At 53.6% G+C, this 24,668-nt stretch overlaps 1 protein-coding gene across 6 annotated transcripts in view; it reads right to left on the bottom strand.

The window, feature by feature from the left end:
• The window catches only part of CdGAPr (GTPase-activating protein CdGAPr), a 234,806-nt gene that overhangs the window by 113,552 nt on the left and 96,586 nt on the right, over window positions 1-24,668 (bottom strand). The window lies entirely within an intron of this gene.

Genomic DNA, 24,668 nt, shown 5'->3' with positions numbered 1-24,668 from the left:
ACAGACCACCACAGTGACGACTACCAATGAAACCGAAGGCGGAAGAGAGCCGAAAGTTCCCTAGTGCGAGCGAACCGCGCTCCCGAAACCGATCAATGCGCGCGGACATCAGCTGAGAGCGTCGGAGCCGGGTTCAACGACCTCCCCCGCATACACCCGACGATGCTCGCGGGACAGACGGAGGCTCGTAGGTGGTGCGCACTCACAGAAACAAAGCGAACGAACACAAAAAAAAACAAACAGAAAGGTAACGCTGCAGCAGGAGAAACATAAACGAGAACACGCTTCCACTGCAGTGTATACGGCCGACTGCGGTCCATCGCGGAAGTCAGTCGCCGCTATAACCACGCCGGCCGCAAAGCTGCACGCGCAGCTTCTGTGTGGCTGCAGTGCGCACCGCCCACCCGATCGATGGGCCGGCCGAGGTGAGCCACGCAAAAGAGCAAAGCGGGGCTTCGGGGCAGCGTAACGGGATTTTCCCCGCCGCCGGCCGACCAGGAAGAAGAGGCACGGCGACGCCGGCCCAAACGGCAATTGCAGTAAGAGCGGCAGCGCGCGCGCGGCGCTGCAATAACAATGAAGGTGGGTGCTCGTGCGCATTTTTAGGAGCTACACACAATGAGAGAGAGAGAGAGGAGGAACACACGGCGCCGTCCCATGCACCGGTTGCTGCATTACGCGAATGCAGGTGGTGGCGCCGGCGCGGCAGAAAAAAGACAATCAAGAAAAACACGTGCGCCATAATGTAGGAGAGCCTCGTCGAGAGGCGACTGGCGAAGAGGCGGCGCGCTCTGAGGGCTAGATGCGCGTCCGTTTTACGCGAAGAGGCCACGTCGCGCCACGCCCTCCCTCTCTGAAACATGGAGGAGACCGCAGCTGCGGCATACAGGGCCAGGGAGAGAGTGCAGATAGCGAAACACCCTGTATACACAGAGGGGAAACAAAGAGAGATAAGCAAACCAACAGCGTATACGACAGCAACAAGACAGCTGAAGGCTGTAAGCCACGGCACGTGACGGAACGTGCGCGAGTCGCAAAAACGATGTCCGCGCAAAGGGACAGGAAAAGCCGACACGGAAACGGAGAAGCGAGGGAGGGGGCGCGGGTGGGGGGGGGCACCGTTTTTGGACACGCGGCGTGGTGGTGACGGCGACAGGAGGAGGGCACCCACTTCCGGCATCGTGGGAAATAAAAACGGCGCCGCCGAGCCGGTGCCATGGCAACCACGCCCATATCGCCGCCTCCACTGAACGCGGCGAGCCCATGCACGTGTGCGTAATGTAGACACAGGAGCAACCGACAAGTGCACGTACGGCTCCAACTGCCGCCAACAGGCGTACTATAGACACACACAGGCAAGCAGGCAGGCCGGGTCGCTGACGCACACATCCCGTCGCGACAGGGAAAAATAGCCCGCAAAGTGGACGCGGCGCCGGCCGCCGATGACACACAGCGCGTGCGGAGCAATTAAGTCCCGGGCGGCGGCGGACGTTCGTGCCTGGAGGTCGTAAGCCAGCCAGTCCGACTGTCGGGGGACCCGTAGACAATGGGAGTTAGATAGCGATCAATGGCTCCCATATGCGCGGCCGCGCGAGCAAGGCGAGACACGTCATGAATGTATATACCCCCCATTACGTCAACAACGGCAATGTTTGTTTTCTCCATGTCCGAGACGTACGGCGACGGTGCGCTGACGGACGAGTCCATAAATCATTGATTTCAGACACATGCGGTACAGTATGTCAGCTACCAAGTGCTGCAAACAATGCGAAGCACGACGACTCAGAGAAGTTGGAAGATTGGCTTAGGAGCAATTTCGAGGGTGCCAACGAATACGACATGGCGAACGAAAGTGGCCAATAAAAGGGGGACTTCAAGAGTTAACTAATTGCATGTTTTATGGATGCATCTACTACAGAGCGCCGGTTCAGCAAAGTGGTCAAAAGAAATCAAGCGAACGACGCAGAACAAGTAAGTTACCAGCTGAGATTCAGCAAATCAGACGACCATCGGAGCCTTGGTTGACAAACCGCAATTGAGCGCAGCATGTCTGTCGGCTTCCCCGCATTGTCTCTCCGCGCTGTGTCGATCCTACACTGACAGAAACTAACCCAACTGTCCGTTTGGACAAGGCAGTACGTTTCCATCAACACATTAGGGAGATTTAAAAGAGGGGGACCCTATCGATTAGGATGGTTTGGTTTGGTTTATGGGGTTTAACGTCCCAAAGCGACTAAGGCTATGAGAGACGCCGTAGTGGAGGGCTCCGGAAATTTCGACCACCTGGGGTTCTTTAACGTGCACTGACATCGCACAGTACACGGGCCTCTAGAATTTCTCCTCCAAAGAAATTCCAGCCGCCGCGGCCGGGATCGAACCCGCGTCTTTCGGGTCAGCAGCCGAGCACCATAACCGCTGAGCCACCGCGGCGGCCTATCGATTAGGAGGATATAAGGAATAGCGGGGCGCCATTACACATGCGCAGGTGGAATTTCGCCGCACGCATATTACAATATCTGGCGTCATCAGCCCAGCACCACTGCGCTACTCAGTGTCATCACAAAAGGGGGGGAAATGACAACAGCAGATTCGAATGCTCGCTGGGAAATGAGATGTCTGACGGGATCAGCGACCAGTAGTAATGCGACCGCACACGAATGAAACGACACACGCGATGGACGTATGTACAACTGAACCCCGCCGTAACTTCCCCACGCGTCACGCCAGAACCGCAGCGGGCGCATATTGACCAGACGCTCTCGGGGTCATTGAACCTGGCAGACTCGTTGACTGTCAGCACGCAAATGCACATACTGTAAGACCACGGAACATCAGAATTGGCAGCGGTTCCAGCAAAGAAGCCCGTACATAAGGCCGCCTCTTATGCTTTTAACCTTCTTTCAAAACATGGATACGATAGCCGCGGCGATGACCAAGGTTACATGCTGTTGGGCTACTGAGCCGGAGTTCCAGGGTTCAAACCCGGCAACGGCGGCCGCGTTTCGATCATGATTCATAGGGTTTAACGTCCCATAGAGACTCGGACTATATGGGGAACGCTGTAATGGAAGATTCCGGTTAATTTCGACCGCCTGGGGTTCTTTAAAGTGTCCCGACAACGCACAGCATACAGGACTCAAGCATTTCACCTCGTACCCGCGTCTTTCGGGTCAGCAGCCGACCACTCTAACCACTGAGTCAGTGCGGTGGCGTGATGAAGGCGAAACAATAAAGGCGCCCGCGCCCTGCGCGATGTTAGCGCAACCCTGGTCAATCCCCCACTGTGGGTATCTGCCATCATTTTTGAGGCAACAACAACAACAGCGCACGTTAAAGATCAGGTGGTCGAAACTGATCCGAAGCCCTCTTTCTTTCATTCCCTCCTTCCTTCCTTCCTTCCCTTACGGCGCGGTTCAGGTGTCCACCAAGATGCGAGGCCGTTACTGCCTCATTTACTTTCCTAGAAAAACCTTTTTCTTTTTTTTTTTTTTCTGAGAAGGGAGGCAACCCCAGCACTGCAAATATCGCGCGGAATTTGCGACATACTGCCGCCACGGATACGAAGGACAGCTTCCCTCTCTTTAACATATAGAACAATCTGCTAAATTATAGTAGTTTTCTGATATTATGTACTTTGTATGTAACACGATAGTTTGTACTAACACTCGATGTCTGAAAGTTCTCTTTGCATTTAATTGTTTCAAAGCTATTTTCTTTCTTTTTTGTCTCGCCGAATGTTATCACCAGTGTTATTTAGATTACTTTGCTTTTAATCTTGTACTACGCTTACGCTATTCTGTATAAGTCCGCCGTTTTTTAATTTACTTCTACATATTTTGCGTACTTGGACCCGAACTAGCCGTTGGCTATGGGTCCAAAAAGTGTTTTGTATTTTCTGTAAAAAAGATTCAAAATAAATTGAATTGAATTTAATTGAACACGAAAAGCTGGAAGAACTCAACAACGGGCCGCTTCGTGCAAAGCATTGCTGCTTCAATGAAGTTCTCAGTGGAATGATTCGGGTTCGGCTGCCCCTACGGGTAATTTTGCGGCCCCCTTCCTGTTCCCACCAGAAGTGTCCTTGGGGCGCGGCACACACAGGCGATTTCCGATACGAAAGTTACCCAATATATCATCATAAATAATCACAACAATGTCTAAACTAAATAAACAGTTTGGGACAGGTGCGCAGCTTCCGCGACAGCCACGTGCAGTGTCCGTTGCCTTACAACTCGCCGAGTAGAAGCAGTTCTCCGGTCGCCAGACTTCTCGCGCCTCCGCGACAGCCGCTTCGATCTGCTTCCGCTCCGTCCCGCGACGCCCCGGCGCCAGTCGACACGCGAGAGGCGAAAAAGGCCGCCCAGTCGACGAGCGCCGTTGACGCGGCGCGACAGCGCCGGTTGCTGATCGGAAGACACAGGATATTGCTTTACTAACCCGCTAGTTGATGTCCACTCTGGATCTTGTAGAGGGAAATTGGATTGACGATAATTGTTGAACGATGCTCGACGTCTTGCAGATTCGAATTGCTCAATCACACTGCTAGAGGACACTTCTGGAGAGGTTAACTTTTTATAACGATTAAAAGCACAAAGGAAGATACAAGCAAGGAGAAAACATATTTACACTTGACTGACTCGTAGTTCTACGTGACGAAACCAGCCCTCGGTCCTGCCGAAACAGCTGGTATTAAACCCTATGTCCCCGCCCTCGGTGGGGAAAATAACCAATCAGGTAACTGCACAAGCATCCACCCAATACACTATTAGGGAAAGGAAAACATCACCAATCAACAATTCGGAAAGGACAACACAACCAATCAATGATCGGGGAAAGGAGGTAACTCATCGCGACAAACACTGTACACATATGTACACTTTCTATCAGCAGGATTCTGGAGAATTATGCTTTCCTGCTGCGAGCTTCGCGAACACTCTCACTTTCCATGATGCAGATTATTTCAACGTCCGGTTGACCCAAGTTCGATGAAAGTCACTTCAACCCATCTGTTCAGCATCGTCACTCTTCATGCCTGCAGCTAGCGTGGCAATATCCTGTTGACCGCGCTTCAAGCTGTCAACGCACGCCGCTGCAGACATGGGACAAAAGCCACGCAATGTGACGCGGATCCGCCTCGCCGCAAGCACGTGCACAACAGGATGTGACCTAATCAATCCGTCCCTGGGGGGAGTTTGACCTTTCCCGTAATCCTCCGCTATCCGTCACTCCCGTATCCCCCTTCTCTGCAGTTGTGCGGAGGGCAAAAGAGAAAGAACGTAATGGGCATTCCACTTCGCTCTTTCGCTGCTGTCAGGAAGTTTAGTGAAACGCTTTACGGCGTGTGTAATCTGCCTCCAACACGGGTTACCTATCGCTAAATTAATCACTTCCACGGGCTGATTTCACAAATACTCTCATGGGACTAGAAAAAGGAAGTAGAACGGGTGGAAGCACCGCGAGGAATTAAACCAAACAAACGCTTTTGTCCTTTAAATGTTTCGCTTCCCTATACACCCGTTGGTACTATCTCTCGCTCTGTCCCAACCCTGGCATGGCGTCGACGATCAGCGGCTGATTCGTGGCTCCGTTTCACAACGGCGGCTGACTGGCGCCTGACGTCACGAGCGAGTCGGCTCAGCGTGGCGGCGCAATGGCGACGTCCGCTCTGTTGCTGAACCAACTGCGCTGCTCTGCGTATCACCTCGCGGCTTTGTGCAATCACTTTCATTGACGCGTGACGGCGTCTAGGCGGTTATCTGTACCATTCTTCAAACATTCGAGCATTTCGTTTTTCTCTTTTTTAGTTATGCAGGCAACCTTTATGCAGGAAGGTAGGAGTGAAAGAAGAAAGAAAAAAGAGAGAAAGAGGTGCCGTAGTGGAGGGCTCCGGAATAATTTCGACCACCCGGGGATCTCTAACGTGCACGGACATCGCACAGCACAAGAGCGCCTTTTGCGTTTCGCCTCCATCGAAACGTGGCCGCAGCGGCCTGTGGTTCGAACCTGGGAACACCGGCTCAGTAGACGAGCGCCCTAACCACTGATACCATGACAGGATGCTTTCGGGCTTTCAACGGCATATACCATGCTTCCTTAACCAGACCACCTTCCCTTCCGTCCAGTAGAACCACGAGTGGGAACAGCTTGGATGCAAGGAATCAATACAAATAAAAAAAAGTATCCCCAACAGCAGGCGTGCAAAAATGCTAGCACAGCGAGCCAGACTCCTTTGTCTCCCCCCGCTCGCAGCTTGGTGCCCGGAAACGCTGCAACCGGGCGCAGCGGGCGACGGCGGCTCTCTTGTGATCAAAGCGCGCGACAGCGGGAAGGATACGCCTGACGCAACATCCCGCACGATGCGGCTTACAAACGTGAAGCAACGTAGTACGCGAGCGTATACCGCATATATGTGCACGCGCAACGAGGCCGTGAAAATGAAGTACGGGCGGCGGTGAGTCACATCCCCTCCCCCCGATACGAGCCAACCGCTGCGCGTGACTGCTGTAACGGACACAGGCACACAACTCACCCACACACTGCCCGTCGTGGACGGAGAGTTCAGTGAACTCTGCCGGCGACCAGCGCGCACACATCGCGCGCATGCGATATGGACTATACGGACGTGGCCGTAAAGCGGTAAAAAATACAACGGTATCAACTTATCGAGTACACACTGTGTTCTCAGGGCGCCCATTTGATGGACCCCACGTACCTGTCGAGGCACCAGGATTAGTTATTATTATTATTTTCTTTTTCTTTTTTTTTTTTTTTGCCGCCAAAGTGCTTTCGCGACACACCTACCTTCGGGGACAGAACGACGATTCCTCGATTTCCTTGCCACACAAGAGAGGAAGCGAGCCCAGCCTCCACCTGCAAAAGTGCGGTTTCCAACCGTCGGCTGATAGCAAAGATGGAGAAGCTGTCGCTCGTGGCGTCCTGGGGGTTCTTGTCCCCAAAAGTATATGTGGCGCACTTTCCCCTAACGCGGCAGGAAGCCATTCGGGCTAAACAGAAGGCCGGGCCAGAGAAAGTAGCTCAAATTTTTGGCTCCCAAGAAAAAAAAGAAAGGGGGGGGGGGGGGGGTGCTACAGATTCACACGAAGACCATGTCACCATTTTAATGCGGAAGCCTTTAATGCCTTATCGTTGTAAGCAGGAGTTGTCGACAGAAATGTCACGCTTTTCAATTGGTCGAAATGGTCGCGACGTCACAGTGCGCGAATTTCAAACGGGGTCAATTGTACTTTGGCTAGTAACCATGCCACCAATTAAAGGGATGGTATAGTGATGCTCCAAGTAAAGTAAATAAGTAAGTAAATAAAACCGAGTAGGAAATTAGTCGAGTTGGGGAATCGAACCAGGGTCTCCGGAGTACGAGACGAGCACGCTAACCACTCCGCCATGCCAGCTCGATGGATTGGAATGAACAAAGGCGCGTCTAGTGAATACGGTGTCTTCGTTCACTCTAATCTTCCTCCCATCCCTTACGGCGAGGTTCAGGTATCGACCGAGATATGCAAGACAGATACATTTCCTTACCTCAAAAACTTTCCCGCCGCGGTGGCTCAGTGGTTACGGCGCTCGGCTGCTGACCCGAAAGACGCGGGTTCGATCCCGGCCGCGGCTGAATTTCGATGAAGGCGAAATTCTAAAGGCCCGTGTACTGTGCGATGTCAGTGCACGTTAAAGAACCCCAGGTGGTCGAAATTTCCGGAGCCCTTCACTACGGCGTCTCTCATAGCCTGAGTTGCTTTGGGATGTTAAACCCCAATAAACCAAACCTTACCTCAAAAACTAATTTACCGACGAGCAAGGCATAGAGCCGAACGGGCGATGGCGTTCTGCGGACTCCCTGGCAGCGTTGCAAGACGCTGTCGCGTACCACTCTTAGAGGCGAAGCTTATCTTAACCACACAAGAGTGACACAAGCAGCAAAATCGCGCTTAAGGCTTCCGCCTCACCGCACTTTAGGTCAACAAAGCACACCGCTGAAATTTTTATTCAAACAATCGCGGCCTTCTAGCGCGCACTGAAGTTTTTGCATTCATATGCTCTCGTTTCACAGTTCTTTTTTTCGCTCTTCCGAAATGGGCTGGACGCTACCGAGGTCCGAAATCCCAATCTTGCCATCTCGTCCTAGAGTGGCTCTAACCTGGCTGCGACTGCATAGACTATCGCGTCCGCCTGCAGCGCGCCCTCCCGCGAGCACCAGCCTTGCTCACAGAGGGCATTGACTCCACCCCCAGAAACGGGGCCGAGAAGGTAAAAAAAAAAGGAAAGAAAAAGGTAAGAAAGCACCTTTTCTTCGCCGATTCTCGCCGCGAATACGGGGCGTCACGGAGAACAGACCCAAAACGCGTATGTTCCGAAATCGGCCAACCTCTCCGATATAGATATATAGTGCACAGAGGCCATACGCGCGCACTCACCCGAATCCACCGGCGCTTGCATACGGGTGCGTACGCGCACGGCCATTTCGCCTCCGAAAACCCGAGAAATAAATCGCCCCCAAGGCTAGACGCTCCGCGCAATATCAGTGTACGACACCGCCGAGCGAGTCAACCCGTAGCCAGTGGATAAAAAAGTAATAAAACCCAAAAAGATAGACTGAGGAGTGGAGGAGGAGAGACGAGGGACTCTCACTACTCGCCGCGGTAGATGATCGATCCGATAAGAGCAAGAGAGAGAGAGAGAGAGACGCTATAGCGATTCCCGCGAAAAATCGCGTAGCTCCGTACTCGCACGGGTGCGTTCTACGGGAGGCCAGGCCCTTACGATGGGCCGCGAAGTTCAAACGGGTCCGAAGCGGGCGCAGGTGCCACCGTCGAATGGCGGAGACCGAAAGAAAAACCAGAATTAAAACAACACGCAGATAGGACGAGGAGGAGAAAAGTAAGCAGAAACAGGCTGCGAATCGGCGTCGCCATCAGACGCCCACGGGAGGCACACAGCGCACATACACGTCGTCCGCTTCGCGAGAAATAACAAAAAAAAAAAAAACACAGGCGGGCCAAAGCGTGGAACGAGCAACAACAGTTAGTAGCAGTCAGGGCGAAACCGGCGGTTTGTACGTGGAGAGAAAGAGCGCCCAAAAATAGAGCCGACGCGGCGGCCCCTCTGCGCGCGCGAACGACGCCGGCGAAGCGTAGGACGAGCGCGCACGAGAAGGGCGCGGGAGAAAGGGGGTGCTGAAAAAGAAAAGATGGGGTTGAGGAGGGCGCGTAATCCTTTAGCTCCCCCGCTCTTCACAATCCGGAGGCGCGTAATCGACAAGCCGGTCGCCGCCGCGCTCGCGTATCGGCCGAGTGAACCGTGAAAAGGCGGTCAACCGGCCGGCCCAAGCAGGGGGAGGGGGAAGGTGCGGCGGCGAGCAGGCGCGCCCTGCAAAGCGGCTTGCACTGCCGCTGTTCTCGCTGCTCGTGTTTGCTGCACGGCACGCCGCGCGCGACGGCTGCACGAGCACGGGCGTCAACTCAAACAAAAGGGCGGCCGCAATCGATAAAGCGTTGTCGTACACGGCGGGGTAGTCCGCGCGCAGGAAGCCCCGACGACGCAGCAAGGCCGTGAGCACGCCTACACAGGCTACCAGTGCTTGGACAGTCAACCCGAAATGACGACTAGCAAATATTTTTCTTCCTCCTAGAGCTTGCCTACGAAGGTCAGCCTAGGCTGCAGAATAATGCAGTTAGAGTGATCGTATCCTCCGCGCTATGGTTTTCTGACGTAAACAATCACTTCCGAAGAAGCCGAAAGAAGAGAATTCCGGCGCCGCCTAGCGAGCTGTTGTGATCACCATCATACTGCAAATCACATGCCTTTTCTCCAGGCAAGCACACTTCCTCTTGCTCCATCAACCTTCTTTCTGTGCAAGGTGGTCGTAAAGTAGCTTACGCCGCAGCGATCGACCAAGGGCGATGACAACCACTGAATCCGTCCTATGCACATCGAACTAAACCGGCGCGTTCAACCGGCAAGCACTCGCTGCGACTATGCACCGCTCCAGCTCACAGGACAGCAGTTCGTTAATGGTGCCGTTGACTCCCCTCAGGCAATGGCGCCGACCCTCTCGTCTCTTCCGCCTCTTTCGGGCAGAGCCCGAACGACCACAATGGTTTCAAAACGGCCGGCCACGCAATCGGCAAGCGTGCACCGCGCAGCTACTTTCCCCCCCGCTCGCTAACGAGCCTCAACGCCATGCTTGCTACGTCAGTCAGCTCAGAACAGAAAAAAGAAAAAAAAAAGAAGAAAAAAAAAAGAAACACCTGCGCGTCCGCTGTGCGTACGGCACGACGACGTTTCGGGCGCCGGGCAATCGCTCTCACGCCGCCGTCGTCCAAAGGGGCCTCGTTTCCTTCAGTGGTGAACACGGGCCGCCTTTGTTGCCTCGCCGGCCGACCGGCGGCGGCCAAGGCTGTCGTAGCTGGGCACTCGGTAGCGCTCGGTGCATTATGCAACCAGCGCCGTGAGCAGCAAACAACTGATTGCCATCCATGCCCTCGCTCGGCGCCACCAAAACGATGCAGCGGTACGGATGCTGGAGACAGCGTCAGCTTATGAGAGGCCGAGTTAGCGAAGTTGTTCACACGTAGTTTTCCAAACAACTACCGGATGTCGCTGCTAGTTCATCCAATCACCACACCGAACGAACACAGGTCCACGATCAGCCAGAGTTCGAAAACGGATTTGCGAATGCAGCTGACAATTAAGTTTGCTTCACGCATATGCTGCACCGTTTTCAGCCGGTGCAGAAAGGGGACAAACAGGCGGCCTCGCTTCCGGTGGTCCCCGTAAAGGCGCTGCAAACGCTCGTCCGGCGCGTAAACGAAAGATGAGGGGAAAAGCGTGACCGCTGAGCGCGAAACTCGCCTCCCGGCGCTACGATCAGTGAAAACGCGAAGGTTGAGCTCGATGCGCAAGGAGGAAGGTTAACGTTTGCCCTCGTTTTGTGGTGGCCGCTGTACAGCGCCGGCTTGTCCTCCGATGACACGCTGAAGAGCAACGGCCTTTTAACATCGCGAAGAGGCGATTCCCTCTTGCGTGGTACCGCCACCGACAGTTGTAGCGCAGCTACCTGAAGAGGTCCGACCTTAAGCTTCGAAAGACCGGTGTCCGTTACAGTAACGGTTCTGTTAATTATAAATTAAGAGCTGCAAAAGACATTCACCGAGCGATACCGAAGTCATCACGTACCAACGCCGAGGTTCGAGAACTGAAAGTTCGCCGCGAAAGACGATGTACACTTAACACGGGATTGACGCAGCCACACAGATGGAAATGGGACATGTCCGCCTTGCTATAGCAGAACAGGGCCAAACGTAGAATAAATCTATTGCAGTAGTACTTCGGTTTGAGCTTGTAGGTACAGTCTTTGACAAAAGTAACCAGGCTGCAAGGTTTGTTTCTCAGTCGTATATTGAAGCTATTATGCCAGCCCTCGAGCTCTAAATCTGTGTATGGTAAGAAGAACCCCTGTCCTCACTTCCAAGGAACTTCTTGATCTTTAAGGAAGACGTGAGGGCTCTACTATAAGAATGTGAAGCAAAACATGCAGCCTGGTTACTTTTGGCAAAGACTGAACGTATTTCAGAATTGAAAGTTTTGGCGCTAAGGGTAAGGACAAACGACACGTCAGATGTACATTAAAGAATGAAGGCGTGGGTACAACCGAACCACATTTGTGTCAAGAGGATACGTGACAACGACAGTGGACCTTGTCGGCAATGAGTACTGAAACGAGGTTTCAGCTCTCCGAAATTATATGGTCAGATATCGAAACGACTTTCCGCCAAAGTACACGGCCCATCAGGTTTCGCCGCCCGAACAGCCAGCGTACATCAAGTTGACATACGGGAACCAAACCACCTTTAAATTACATTTTTTTTTCTTTATCCGAGCAAGGTGTCGCCTCTGGACATGAGCAAAGTGCGAGCCTAATAAACTCATTCCGGAATGCGACCGCGCACAAAGCTCTCGGACGCACAACAAACGGCGAAATACGGAGTAAAAATTTAGGCGGGAGCTACTGGAGTCCCGTGATGAGGTCAACAACCTTAGGCTCGGGAGCGAGATACTAGCGGGGCCCATCTATTTTTCGCACGCGATTACGAAACCCACAACGCCTGTATGCGCGATAGTTCCTCAAACGAGGCGACAAGCGCAAATTGCAGAGACGGCAGGCAGCAAAACAAAACAAAAACGCGCTAAGAAGGTTCCCTCCCTCCTGGAAGCACCTGCACGAAACCAAAGTCGACTGAGCCACCGCGGGAGAGCTCGCGAAGAAAAAATAAAAACGAAGCAGGCATATCGCTTTCGAGGAGAGAGCGCGCACGTCACCGCGACAATACAAACGACCGAACGGCCAACCAGTTATGCGAGCATACGTCGGCGAGAGCCAATTTGCAGAGCGACGCCGATTGAAACGTCTCCCGAGACAAAGTGTCTTTGGCGCCCCGAGCCGCCGAGCGCACATTACTTATCTCTCGGGGCGGCCGCGCCAATATAGACGCACGTGTGCGAAGGAGCGCGCGCTTCGGGCATCCGGTTTTGCGACACCGGAAAAAGGAACCGGGAGAGCACGGGAAGCCGGGCTCTTTGTGCGCATGCGCGTACGCACACGCAGTTTGGCACACGCGGTTCGGGTGATGAGGAAAGCGAACCAACAAACACTGCAGCCAAGGAAACCATACGGGAGTTGTGTCTTCCGCTGTAATTTGACTTGTTGATTAATGTGAAACCAGCAATCACCTTGTGCACGAAAGATAACTGCTTGAAAAGTCGAAGAAAAAACAACCACATCCCGCCAATGGAATCCAAACCCACGACCTCCGCATGTCGCGTACGGTGCTCAACTGGCTACTCTTGTCCGTATCGGCGGATACAGAGCGTCCTGCGTTACCGCAAGTGCCACGCGAAACGAGATCGAACGGTGAGGGCGACAGTTGTGCGAGAGACCCTCTTATGGTACCTATGTCATCAAGAGGCCCCAGTGAATGAGTGACTATATGAAGTGTACCATATGCATGCCCAACTAGCCCAGCAAAAAATGTGATCGACATACACATGGTTCGTCCTTGAGGGTTATAACAGCGCACTACAGTCCAAGCCGCGTAACACCCGTCAATTCAGTTGTGCGAGTACCAATCCAGCGTTCTTTACGCACTCGGGGTGTTAGCTGGAAAGTGCCCACAACATTGTTCGCGTCTACACGCCGAGTGAAACAGCTAACGCGCCTCTCCTGTCTCCATAACTTCCTCCTCCTCCTCACTGAAATGTTCGAAGGCAATTTCTGTACTACTCGCTGAACCGAGAGCGCTTGTGCTCTCCAAACGCGCACAAGCGCCGGGCCCATGCAACACCGAGGGGCAACTAGCACAGGCCACAATGTACCCCAAGCAGATATGTATACGACGCGGAGTCCCTCGTTGCTGTCGCCTCCTGCGCCGTCAGCGGGGGGCCAGTTCGGCACGAGATGACCATTGTTCGACGAGCGGCAAACTCGGTCACGCGCGCGCCCGATCGATCAGCGAGCCGTCCGTTGTTCCGGGCCCCGAACAGATCGTGCGCCTGACGGTATCGAACTGCCCGCACGCGCTCGACAGCAGCAGCTGCTTTCTGCTCCGTGAAAGCCGAGTGCGCCCTCCTCGGGTCACGGGAAAAAGGACGTCGACTCCACGATCTTCCAGCAAGTCGTCTCCGTTGCACACAACCCGCCGCTTTTCCACAGCCTTCCCACGGTCGCGTGGGGGGCGCGCAAGACTCACAGTCCTTCGTCCTTTCCGCTATCAGCAACAAACCGAAAAAGGTTCGGTAACATGGACATTCCAATGTGGTTTCGCGCCATATCAAGCAGCGCTAGGAGAATGTGTTTTCAGTCACATCCTTTTATACGCCGAAAAATTTGGAGTGGACACTTAAGCTCCGCCTTAAGGGTATGACGCGGTAGCGTAATGGGTTAATTCCCATATATGCAGGTCATTCTATACTTCATATTCATATATAGATTCCTGGGAGTCCTCGTTCTTCTCCAGGCGCAGTGGTGCAGCTGTTAAGCGATGCGCCACAGTGCTGCTCTATTCGAGCTATCAGTCATTAACTTAACTGCCACCTGCTCACGGTGGGCAGTTTGCTCACTGTCCGGTGGGCCGCCAGGTCACGTGACCTAGGTGGCCCAGCTGCCTCCTAGGTTGCTGCTTCTCTGGGGACTACCTACCAAAGCCATGCTCGTGATTTTTCGCTCACAGCGCCGCCGACACCGACAACGGAGAACGGGGCCTTTAACGCTGTCGCTTTAAAAACAAACGGTGCGCCGTCTCGAAAGCAGCGCGGGGTGGGATAAGGCAAGCCCTACGCAGCGCTGCGCTCAATGTGGCGAGTCCCCGCGCGATCAAGGCGATTTCAGTAGCCGACCAAAAAACGCCGCTGAGAATGAACGGGCGGTGCGCGCGAGTGTGTCAAGGCGATGACAGCAAAGTATAGGGGGACGGTAATGGACGGTAAAACGGCGCTGACATCTCGGTCGCGCGACCACCAGCAAGACGGCGCGAAAGTGCAGTGACTAACGTGATCCACACAACGAATAGAATGCGGCCGGAGACAATGTCATCCAGGTAATGAAAGCCATTCGAAATGACGGAAAATGGTGAACGGAAGTAGCCATTCGCAATGCACATTCATATTAAATGAGACAATGACTTTTCACGCTTCGTGTTCACTTTCCACTACAAAGCTAGCGCAGATCTCACAGGAACAAATGCGCTAGTGTCTCGAAAGTACGCGAAAGTAAAAAAGAAAAACGTGCCATACTCCTAGCTTTTTGAGGAAGGTCCTCATAACAACAGCCGCTGCAAAGGGCGGGAAAGAACAGAATCTGCTCCAGCGGCGACACAGATTCCCCGCCGATGCAGGAAGAAGCTATCACCGCCGGCGCACACCTCCCACCAAGCAGGCATCCCGCAGCGCGCGCCAACTTCCCTCAGACAATGCGAGGCCGGCGCGTAACAGGCAGGCGAACAGTACGCGCCCTTGCAGCAGCCAAGGTTGTTCGCTCAGATATTCGCTGCTAGGAGGCCTGGTCTGCTCTTCTTTTTTTCTCGCTTATTTACGGTGTTCAGCGTAAGGACAGCACACCCTGCCACACCACCTTTACTTTTATTTTTGTTCGGCAAGCAGTAGTATTTATTTCAATACCTTCCCCAACCGCGCACGATACAGCCACGTTGCACTCTCCTCCAAATGCCTGGCTACGCCACTGGCCCACGCTGCGTACGTGTGCAGCTCTGGGGAGTTAAAAAAAATATATAAAAGTTCCTTTCTGGTGGCGCGCAAAAGAGCAGAGAAAAAGTGTGGCAAATGGGACTCAGCAGCGAGAATTCCTCAGGAAAGAGAGAGACCACACTTATTATTTCCTTATTTTTCTCGCACCGAGAAAGCATGCCCAACGCCATCGCTTATTACACGCGCGCATACTTCCAGCTCAGGGGACCCGCCAAGCAGCGGCGTAGCGCATTAATCTCTGTCGCGTTCAGGTGCGAAGGCCGAGCGTCGCCAGAGTACAACACCCCGCCGTCCCGTTAGCGAGCGCAAGGGTACGCGAAGACACCGCGCGACCTGCAGAAGGCTCTCTCCCCCCTCCTCCCACGCGTCCCGAAGAAAGCGCGCGGGCGCGCGCTGTCGAGTCGCGCGAGGCGAGAGCGGAGGTCGTGCAGCGCACGTGGCCGCCGCGCCACCGCCGCCCACCAGCGAATATGACGACGTCGAGGAACGCGGGTCTCGCATCCGTCCGTCCGCCCATGCCGAAAGCCTTCGCAGCGACGACCACGCGATCGATCGAGAGAAACGGCGGTGGGGTTCGACCTCGTCCGACTTCGGTGAAACAACGCCGTTGTCGTTCGAGCTGCGTGCACAGGCACCGCCGCTATGTTTGATCGAAACGAGGGAGGGCGGCTGCGAGAAACGCGCATACATGGATGCCATTACACGTGGGCTCCGCACCCACGTGCACGACAGCGGCGGGAACGCGTAGGTAATTGCACAGGCTGATCAAAGGACGAACCCGCATCGAACGCCGATGCGATTTCTTCGGCGGAGAAGACGTGGAAACTATCCTGCCAAACAACCTGAAACGCGCCGTGGTGCTCCGGGGGCTGCGCCGTTCGGCTGCCGAATCGAAGGGCTCCGAATCGAATCCCGATCCACGCATTTCGATGGGGACGAAAAGCAAAAACGCCCGCGTGCTGCGCGATGTCCGTGGCCATTAAATGCCCCCAGGTTGGCGAAGCCCTCCTCCACTACAGTATCTACCTCACCCGCAGCTTTCAGGACGTTAAACTCTCCTTCGAAACAGTGACAGGGTTTTACCGTAGTTAAACCCCGAGCAGACGTGCGAAAGTGTGTGTCCATTCGTCGCCTCTTCTTTTCTGACATCTGCATGTGCACGCAACCGCGTTTCTCGCTCTTCATTTTAACACCCCCCCCCCCCCCACTCTTTCCACCTGGCGGCAGCTTGTGCAATGCTCCTCCGAACTAACTCGAGCTTACCTCCGTTACTACGAGGCTTCACATACGATTTCTGGTTGGGTGTGACCCGGTTAAGTAGAGTTTTCGCACTAAAACGTATCAAGAAACCAACCTGCAGTCACGGAACCGGGCAGTGGACCTACTGTCGCTGATGCGGCCTGTACTGTAGAAGCCACTGGTGGCTTGCACAGAAAGGTTCCCGTCATCAGCGCAACGAGCTGGCCACAGAAGGTAAACAACGACAGCGGTCCACCTCTTTTTGGAGCAAGAACAGATTCGACGGAACGCGGATTTCCAGGACGACACGCCATTGGCAGGGTAGGGATGTGCTACCTCAACATAGCAGACGAACACGACAGGAGAAAGCGAAAGTTCCCTTGTATTTCCTCGCGATCGCACCGAGATCTTCGATTATTTTACAGGCACATAGTCAGCACGAGTCCTTATTTCCGACAGCCTAAACTATAAGCCGTTTTTTGTTTTCGTCACACTACTCTTGAATCCCCCTGCATACGCAAACATGCGTGCCTCTTTTCGTTCTCAGAAGGCACAGTTCAACAAACTGCACTGCCAATCTGCACTACTCGGGCCCTGCAATGTCTCTGTGGCAAAATACACGGGTCTTATCCCACGCAGAAGTGACGGTGATACCTCGACCTCCGCTCACTCATAGAGCACCATGCATCAAAACTCCACGGAAAACGTGCATGGACCGGACCCATCCAAACTACACCAACACAAAGAACGCATTTTCTACAGACTCAACTCTGATCCATATGGATAACATCACCATTAATTGGAAGGTGAACAGAGGAGTTGTCCGCCCCGACACACTACGCCGACAGTTACGTCGCATCCTCCTAGAAGAGGCATACAGCTATTGCTCCAACAACTGTTTCAACACCTTTCCCAGTCCGCGTGGCCACGACGGGCGCCACAGGGCGCAAAGGACACTGGAGGAAAGGCCAGCATCTCAAGAAGGGGCTGCAGCGCCGCTCCAGCAACAGGCACGGGCGCCCTATCCGGAGACGCCAAGGTTCGCTGACACGGCTCGCATGGCCCCGGGAAACGGGTGAAGGACGCCGGTTCACTCTTTTTACGGCCGCTAGGCGGCGCGGGGGGAGCCTCGCCAAGGACCGCTTCTGCACGCATCCAAGCGCGCAGAGCTGATACTATACTACTGAAGAGCTGTACTGCTGCTGCTGCTATGAATAGACAAGTCGCCGGCACGTGCTGCAGTTCAACCGTGCAGCCGTAAAAAGCAGACAACGAAACGAATTTCAATCGGTTATACACGCGTATACATAAACATACGTGTGGAAATGAGATTAATAAGTTTGCAATGCTAGGGCTGATTGAAGATCAATACGAGAGGCCTTTGTCCTGCAGCGGACGCAGTTATGCTGCTGCTGATGATGATGACGACGACGATCGCCTCTTCAATATCCTATTCTCGCTTCTTTCAACATGGCGACGCTTTCAACCATCACCCCTGCGACAGAAACCTGCATGTTCATGACCTGCAGCCACTCACAGAGACGCGGGTCACACCAATACTCGAGCAGTAATTCTTTAGACGGCGTGCCGCCGAGTTCGCGGCGCCTTCAAGGGCGCACCGAAAGGATTTCGAAATTGGTTCAGCCGGCATTATCTTTCCCCGAAGCACACGAGCTGACAAAACGGTTGCGTCACGAGCCTCCCCAGCCTGCGCAGCTTCGAGAAACGGCCAGGATGATTGATCAGCAGGCTGACACAACCCGTTTAACGAGTAGCCATTTTTCAAGCGCGGATTTCTCAAGCGCGCTGTCTGAGAGACCGTTCCGTGTATACGACGACGTCTTGCGTACGGGTTCCGTGCCCTGGTTTTCGTCTGTTTTTCAAAGTTCGGATTTTTTTTTTTTTCACTTTGTTTCGCGAATGTAATGATGAACGGCCATGGTGCAGCCTTCCAGCATGGTTTGTTCTTATATTTTCAGGCAAGAAGAAATAAAAATAAAATGGTCGCCGCAGGCTCTCGTAGAAACCGCCAAGTCTATTGACCCAAGCTGGAGCCGGGCTCGCCAAGGCGACAGCCAGGGAGAAATTCCAAACGGTCAGACGGCCCCATCCTTCCTCACGTCCTCCAACACAGTAAAGGAAGGCATTCCTGTCTTCTCCTCCAATCAGGCAAGACAAAAGTAGACTACCCATCGACAGAAATGCCCGGTTAAGTCACACAACACACTCGCGCATTAGATTCCGGAGAGTATGACTCAATTAGTCATTGCTCTAAGCAAAACCAATGCTGTACAATCTCCTTCTCCCTGCCGACGCCCTTGGACAGGCAAAGGTACATGGATATCGCTTTGGGTTCATAATCGAGCTGAAGCTTCGTCGCATCTCACGGCTGTCCAATAAATATACGAGCTAGAACTACAGCATCAGATTTCAACTGACACTTGCACCACGATTCAGCCGTAATTGAAAAATTCCAGAGCGTTTGACTGTCGCGCTCTCGCAAGCCCGGAACACTGACACACCGATAGAATCGTGCTTCAACAATGCCAGAAATGATACGAGTTTGCGCGCGAACATCTGTGTATAAAAGCAGCCTCCGGTATTCGCGTCACACAGCTTACCATCACGGAGGTCACACGACGAACTAAGCCGACTGCAAGCGCAGAGCCAGTCACTGATCTTTGAGGGAAAACAAAAAGGAAAGAGAGAAACGGAGAGAGAGCCCGCACCGTGCCCCCAGGAGTACAGCCAGACAACAAAAGGGCTGCAGCAGCATCAGCAGTACCAAGTGGCGCAAGGAATGGAGCACTTCTGCAAATAGAATCGTCCCCAGACCCGGGTCCGCTGTCACGGCAGCGAGCGGCTAAACCACTCCGCGAGCGCTGTGCGCCGGTGAGGCCTCCTCTTCCTCAACCCCGGGACTTCGAGATCCCCCCCTTCCTCGTACCACTTTCCCCTCCTTCGAAGAAGAAGAAGGGGGCAAAACGCGAGTCAACGATCTCTCCGCCAACACACACACGTGGACCAGGAGAAAGAGAAAGAGACGAAGCCCCCCAAAAGTCACGTTTTCTCCTCTTCTACTTCTCCGAGCAGTAAAGGCACGCTTTTCTCCGGGTCGTCACTTCTTCGTTCGTTTCCTAGCTCCTCACCAAGCGTGCGCGCGGGAGGACTACATGGAGAAGCCGTGAGTCGCGTGAAAAGGAAAAAAATAAATAAATAAGCGCGGAACGCGGCCGAGGCGCGCGCAAAGGAGTGACGGCGAATGCATGGCACAAGGCACGCGTGGGGGAGACCGAGGAACACGACAGCCAGCAACAGCAACAACAACAAGGCGTGTTATACAGAAGGACGAGACAGGCGTGACGAAAGAGCGGCGGCCGCGGTGGGAGCGCGAGAAAGATGCGGGTGTACACGACATCAGCGAGAGCACGCTCGCTCAAAGCAAGAGGCAGCAACGTCAGCCGGTGAGTTTTTCGATGTAATCGCCGAGTTTTGGGCCCCCGCATCGCGGGCTACAAAGAAAACGTCCGCATTCCTCTCTTACCCGCTATCGCCAGCGACCACGCCCAACGGGTCCTCGGCCGAGGACGCACGACGCCGCGTCGAACTGGCGACGCGAATCCGGCGCATTTTGCTCCCTTGGTCACATAGCTCAAGCTGCGGTAAAGCGAGCGCACCATGAGCATGGATCGTTGGAAAAGCGGGTGCAAATGCAGTGACTTCACGCCTCTTCCCATCCTTCCACCACTTCACCATCGACCTTCCCTAAATATGTGGGACGCCCCTCCGGTTATTGTTCTGCACCTGCGCACTGGCTCCCCGCTATTCCCATATTCCCCTAACCGATAGGGTCACCCTATCTATACTAGATGCCCATATTCTCTAAAAAGGCATCCCTAAAACACGCCTATAAGCGAGAGATTAGTTACCCGCGGCCCACATTTCCTACAACGTATCGCAGCTATCGTTGTTGCAAGGCAGCCGCGTGGCACCAGCAGCCATGGAAAAGCAGCAATGTTTCCGTTCACACGGAACAGCAACGAGCGAAGCGACGCTCAGCGAAGCGCCGCCGTGTCTCTCGCCGCCTCCTTATCTCGGCGCAATGCCGCCGGTGCACCGCAGAAACATCGCTTCCTCGGTGGACACCACGCAAGTGAGGGAAGCCCTGCCACATCCTATGGAGGTGCAAGCGCGGTTACGGGACCCCCCCCCCCCCCCCCCCCCCCCCCCCCCCCCCCCCCCCCCCCCCCCCCCCCCCCCCCCCCCCCCCCCCCCACTATACAGAGATGAGAGGCACCGCGGCGACGAAGACGATAACGGTGTTTGCTGTCGTACACCTCCACCACCTCCTCTTCCCCCTCGCCATCTCCTCCTCTCCCGTGGGCAGGATGCGCGAAGAGGCCAGCCGTCACCGGAAGCGGGCAGACTCAACGATGCGCCTCCGCGCTTCCGCCCCGCGACGAGCGGCGCGCGGTTCCGGTTCGTGCTCACACGGGCCGCGGGCAGACCCCCTCGAGCGGCGGCGGCCACTGCGAGGGTCCCGCGGACAACGCAAGCGTGGACAGATATCTAATGAGCGAGCGAGGAATTGATGCGATCACACCGAAGTTATTTAGGGAGTAAAGTCTCAAAAAAAAAAAAAGATACGCAGAATTTTCTTGCCGCCCTGATCACACAGGACCGCAGTAACGGTTACTACGACCCGAGTAACCTACGTGACAAGGAAAGGTTCCGCGTGTAATATCTCTGTATTTACACCTTTCTGTTTATTTTAGAGTGCGCTCATGTATCTGTATGCAGTCGCAAGGGCGCAGCGTTATTTAACTGCCCAAAGCGGTATTTTATCATCCGCCGAAAGGAATCAGAGACAGTCCAGCATGTGATGTATGAGAGACATTCAAGTATGAGATGTGTGAGAGACATTCGAGTACGAGATGTTGTCGCTCTCTCTCTCTCACCGTCTCCTTCTCGCACAGCCCAAACTGTTGTCTGAAATCCGACCACTCTGGAGCGATGACGGCTACACCCTCAAGAATTGACGCTTTACTTCTTGGTGCGAGCGACGCTTCCGTTCCCAGTGGCCGATTTACTGACTCGCGTGGACATGGGAAATAGGCGGTCACTTTTCTCTCTCTCTCTCTCTCTCTCTCTCAGCTTGTGACACCGGCGTGACCGGGCTTCCGCTCTGCACTATCCTTCCGGAATTGGCTAACTACCGGCCGACCACGGCGTTTTACTCAAGTCGAAGGCGAACGCAGTGCACCTCACAGGGCACTCAATGATGATGATGATTACGGTGTCAAAAACATTCAACACAAAACATTTTTCCATTCCACTCATTCTCTCTTGGCGACAATTTGCCTCTTCATTTTGTTCACCTCGCTGTCTAAAACGGACACCGAAGATAGGGAGAAGAAAGAAACCGCTCTGACCGAGAACGAAGCTTCTACACGATAGAAAATATCAAAAAACGAAATACAGGGGTCGTGACCACCACCGGCCGACTTAGCAAGTAAAACTGCGTGCGCAGACACCGATTTTTTCGAGATCCCATGCTGCACCGCCATCCACTTCAAAATGGCGGCAGCCCGCCCTCCCTTTCGCACCGACGCCACGAGTCTGAATCGACTGACGGGAATATTTTCATGGGCAATTTTCTCGCCGACAAATGTGCACTTTGTTCCCGGATAAACGTCAACGCACCGAGACGGATGCAGATAATCAATTTTTACTCAAAACAATAACTGGATGAAGTTGCCCGCAGTGCCCTGTCAGCGTAGAAACACGCGAAAAAAAATAAAAAGGCAGAAAGGCGCGCGAGCTTTCTACATATAGATTTTTCTTTCTTATTTTGCTGTTTCTCCAGCACGGCGACCCTTTCTCGCACTCTCTCTTTTCACCTCCTCCATCGTCCTTTCCACGCGGCGGGTCAGGTATACATAGTGAGTGTGACATGTAGTTGCCGCGATTTTTAACTTTCCGCAGAACAACCGCACCCCAGCACCACCTTTCGCAGTTCGTGGCAATATGAGCGCGTGTTGCGTATATTTAGGTGCCTGCGCGCTTGTTAAACTATAGGGCGAAGAGGCGCGGGGAGCGCAGTTTACGAGTTCTAAAGTGTGCCTTGTCTCCTTTTCCAGAAGTTACGCATCCGAAGAAATCGATACGCAAAGGCAAGCCTCCGAACCTTCCGCACTGCTCTGGTCGTGAAATACACAGAACGGAAATGCGTGCAGCGAACTGACTACAGACCATTTTCTATTTTTTTTTTTCAAAAATGAGAAGACGAAACCAAGGCTTAACTCAACTTTCCCAAAACTTCTGGACCGAAACGCGACGGGTCACTACGCCGCCGACCATTTCCTCTGTGGCTTTCAGACGGAATGAAAAATGAGCGGCAATAATGCGACGCGCGGACGGACGGTAGTGGCGCACTGGTGCTCGCCATTTCGCTAATAACGCTGTGGAGGCAAAATGTCGCTCCATTTCCTCTGCCTGCTTTGGCTCTTGTCGTCTCCGTCCCTCTATCAGACAGCCTTTCACTTGCTCCTAAGCTCTTATCGTCTGCAGCGTGCAGGGTGTGCTGGCGACTGACCTTTCGACCGATCTTCCTCTGCTCACGAGATTACTCAACTCTCTCCGTCTCTCTCCTAACGGTCAGTCCTTTCACTTTATGCAAGTAGTGCAGGATGCGGAACTAATGAAATGGGCGCGACGTTAATTGAAACGCTTCCGGAACACCGGCGTTATTCAATAACAAAATTAATAAAAGTCAACCTGAGCTAAGTTCGCATGAAGTTCTCTCAAATAAAGACAGCAAAAAGAGGGAAAAAAAAGAAATTTGCCGTAATATAATGCAGGGTCACCTCTGCAGTGGAGAACGTAGCTGTATTTCTGCTCTCCAAGATTGTGGCCGATATTCGCCGGCTGAGACGCCATCAGTCGGCGTCTGTAGGGCTCCGCATGTTACCAAAACTTCTCAGTCGGCGGAGAACCACCGATCATCTCTTTAGAGCAGCGTATTTTTCTTCGGTCACTTTGGGGCAAGAAGTGGATCATCGAGACGTCTTGCCCGCGCGATTCCCGGAGGACCGTGGGTGTTCCTTCACAAAACATTCAATGCAAAATCTATAGACTCCATAAAGTGCCCATAAATAGCCAATTGAAAATTTGCACGGGCTGTCTACTGCCACGGCATGGGGATTTACCTTCGCTTCCTAAAAGTTTCTTACGACACATAACAAGCCAGCAAGAACAAAACAAGACGGAAGTAAAGCTTCACACCAGTGAATGTGCAAAGAGGTCACATTCCTGCTGCCTAAAACGCGACACCTGCAACGCTCGTGTTAAGCGCCGTGACGTTCCTTACGAGACATTCTTCACGAAGCGTACCGCTGCACGGAGAGAGGAGAGAGAGAGACACGCTTTTACGGAAAACGACGCAACACGACGGCCGTCGCGTGATCGTCGAAGGCGAAGTTTCGCAAGGTCCTAATTAGCGCGCTCCAAAGCGGCCAGACGGTCGAGGAAGATGGCGCGGATTCGCCACCAGCCCTAAGCAGCGAGGATCACGCCGCTAACACGCTAGGACTACTACTACACTAGTTCGCACAGCTTCACACCGCGAGGAAATCGTGTGAAACATCCCACACGTACCAGAGGAGGCATTCAGAGCTTGTGCGCGAGGTTCTTCTCTACAAATCGTCCTGCGCGCAACAGCGAAGGCAGGCGTCGACTAGTCCAGGTCCTCGTCTGCATTTTGTGAAACCTGCACTAGATTACTGCACAGGTCGGCAGCCGAGGATAAGAAGTTTATCCTATCAATGGATTAGTCGCAAGAACCGAAGATGAGGAAAATTGTTGGGCGTGCAGAATGTGTACTGGCGTACTGACTGGAACGGACATCGAGCACGCCAACGGCGATTCGCCGGTGAATCGGTAGCCACTTGGTTAAATTTTCACCACTACCTTAAATCACTGCAGGTAAGTGGACCGCTGCACTGATGGAGGGCACTTACCACGGTCACTCCCTGCTGAAACCTGCCAGTCGATCGTTTTCTTTGTTTAGAAACAACTGATGTAAAGAAAACGGCTTTTAAGAACGACAACGATACACGAGTACAGCGCTTCTGGACGATTATGAGACCTGACAGACT

The sequence above is a fragment of the Amblyomma mixtum genome, chromosome 6 (genome assembly GCF_055824585.1).
Source record: "Amblyomma mixtum isolate Tamu chromosome 6, ASM5582458v1, whole genome shotgun sequence".
NCBI classification, from domain to species: Eukaryota; Metazoa; Arthropoda; class Arachnida; order Ixodida; family Ixodidae; genus Amblyomma; species Amblyomma mixtum.
The sequence above is the reverse complement of the archived record's forward strand: the minus strand, read 5'-3'. Positions and strand labels throughout refer to the sequence as shown.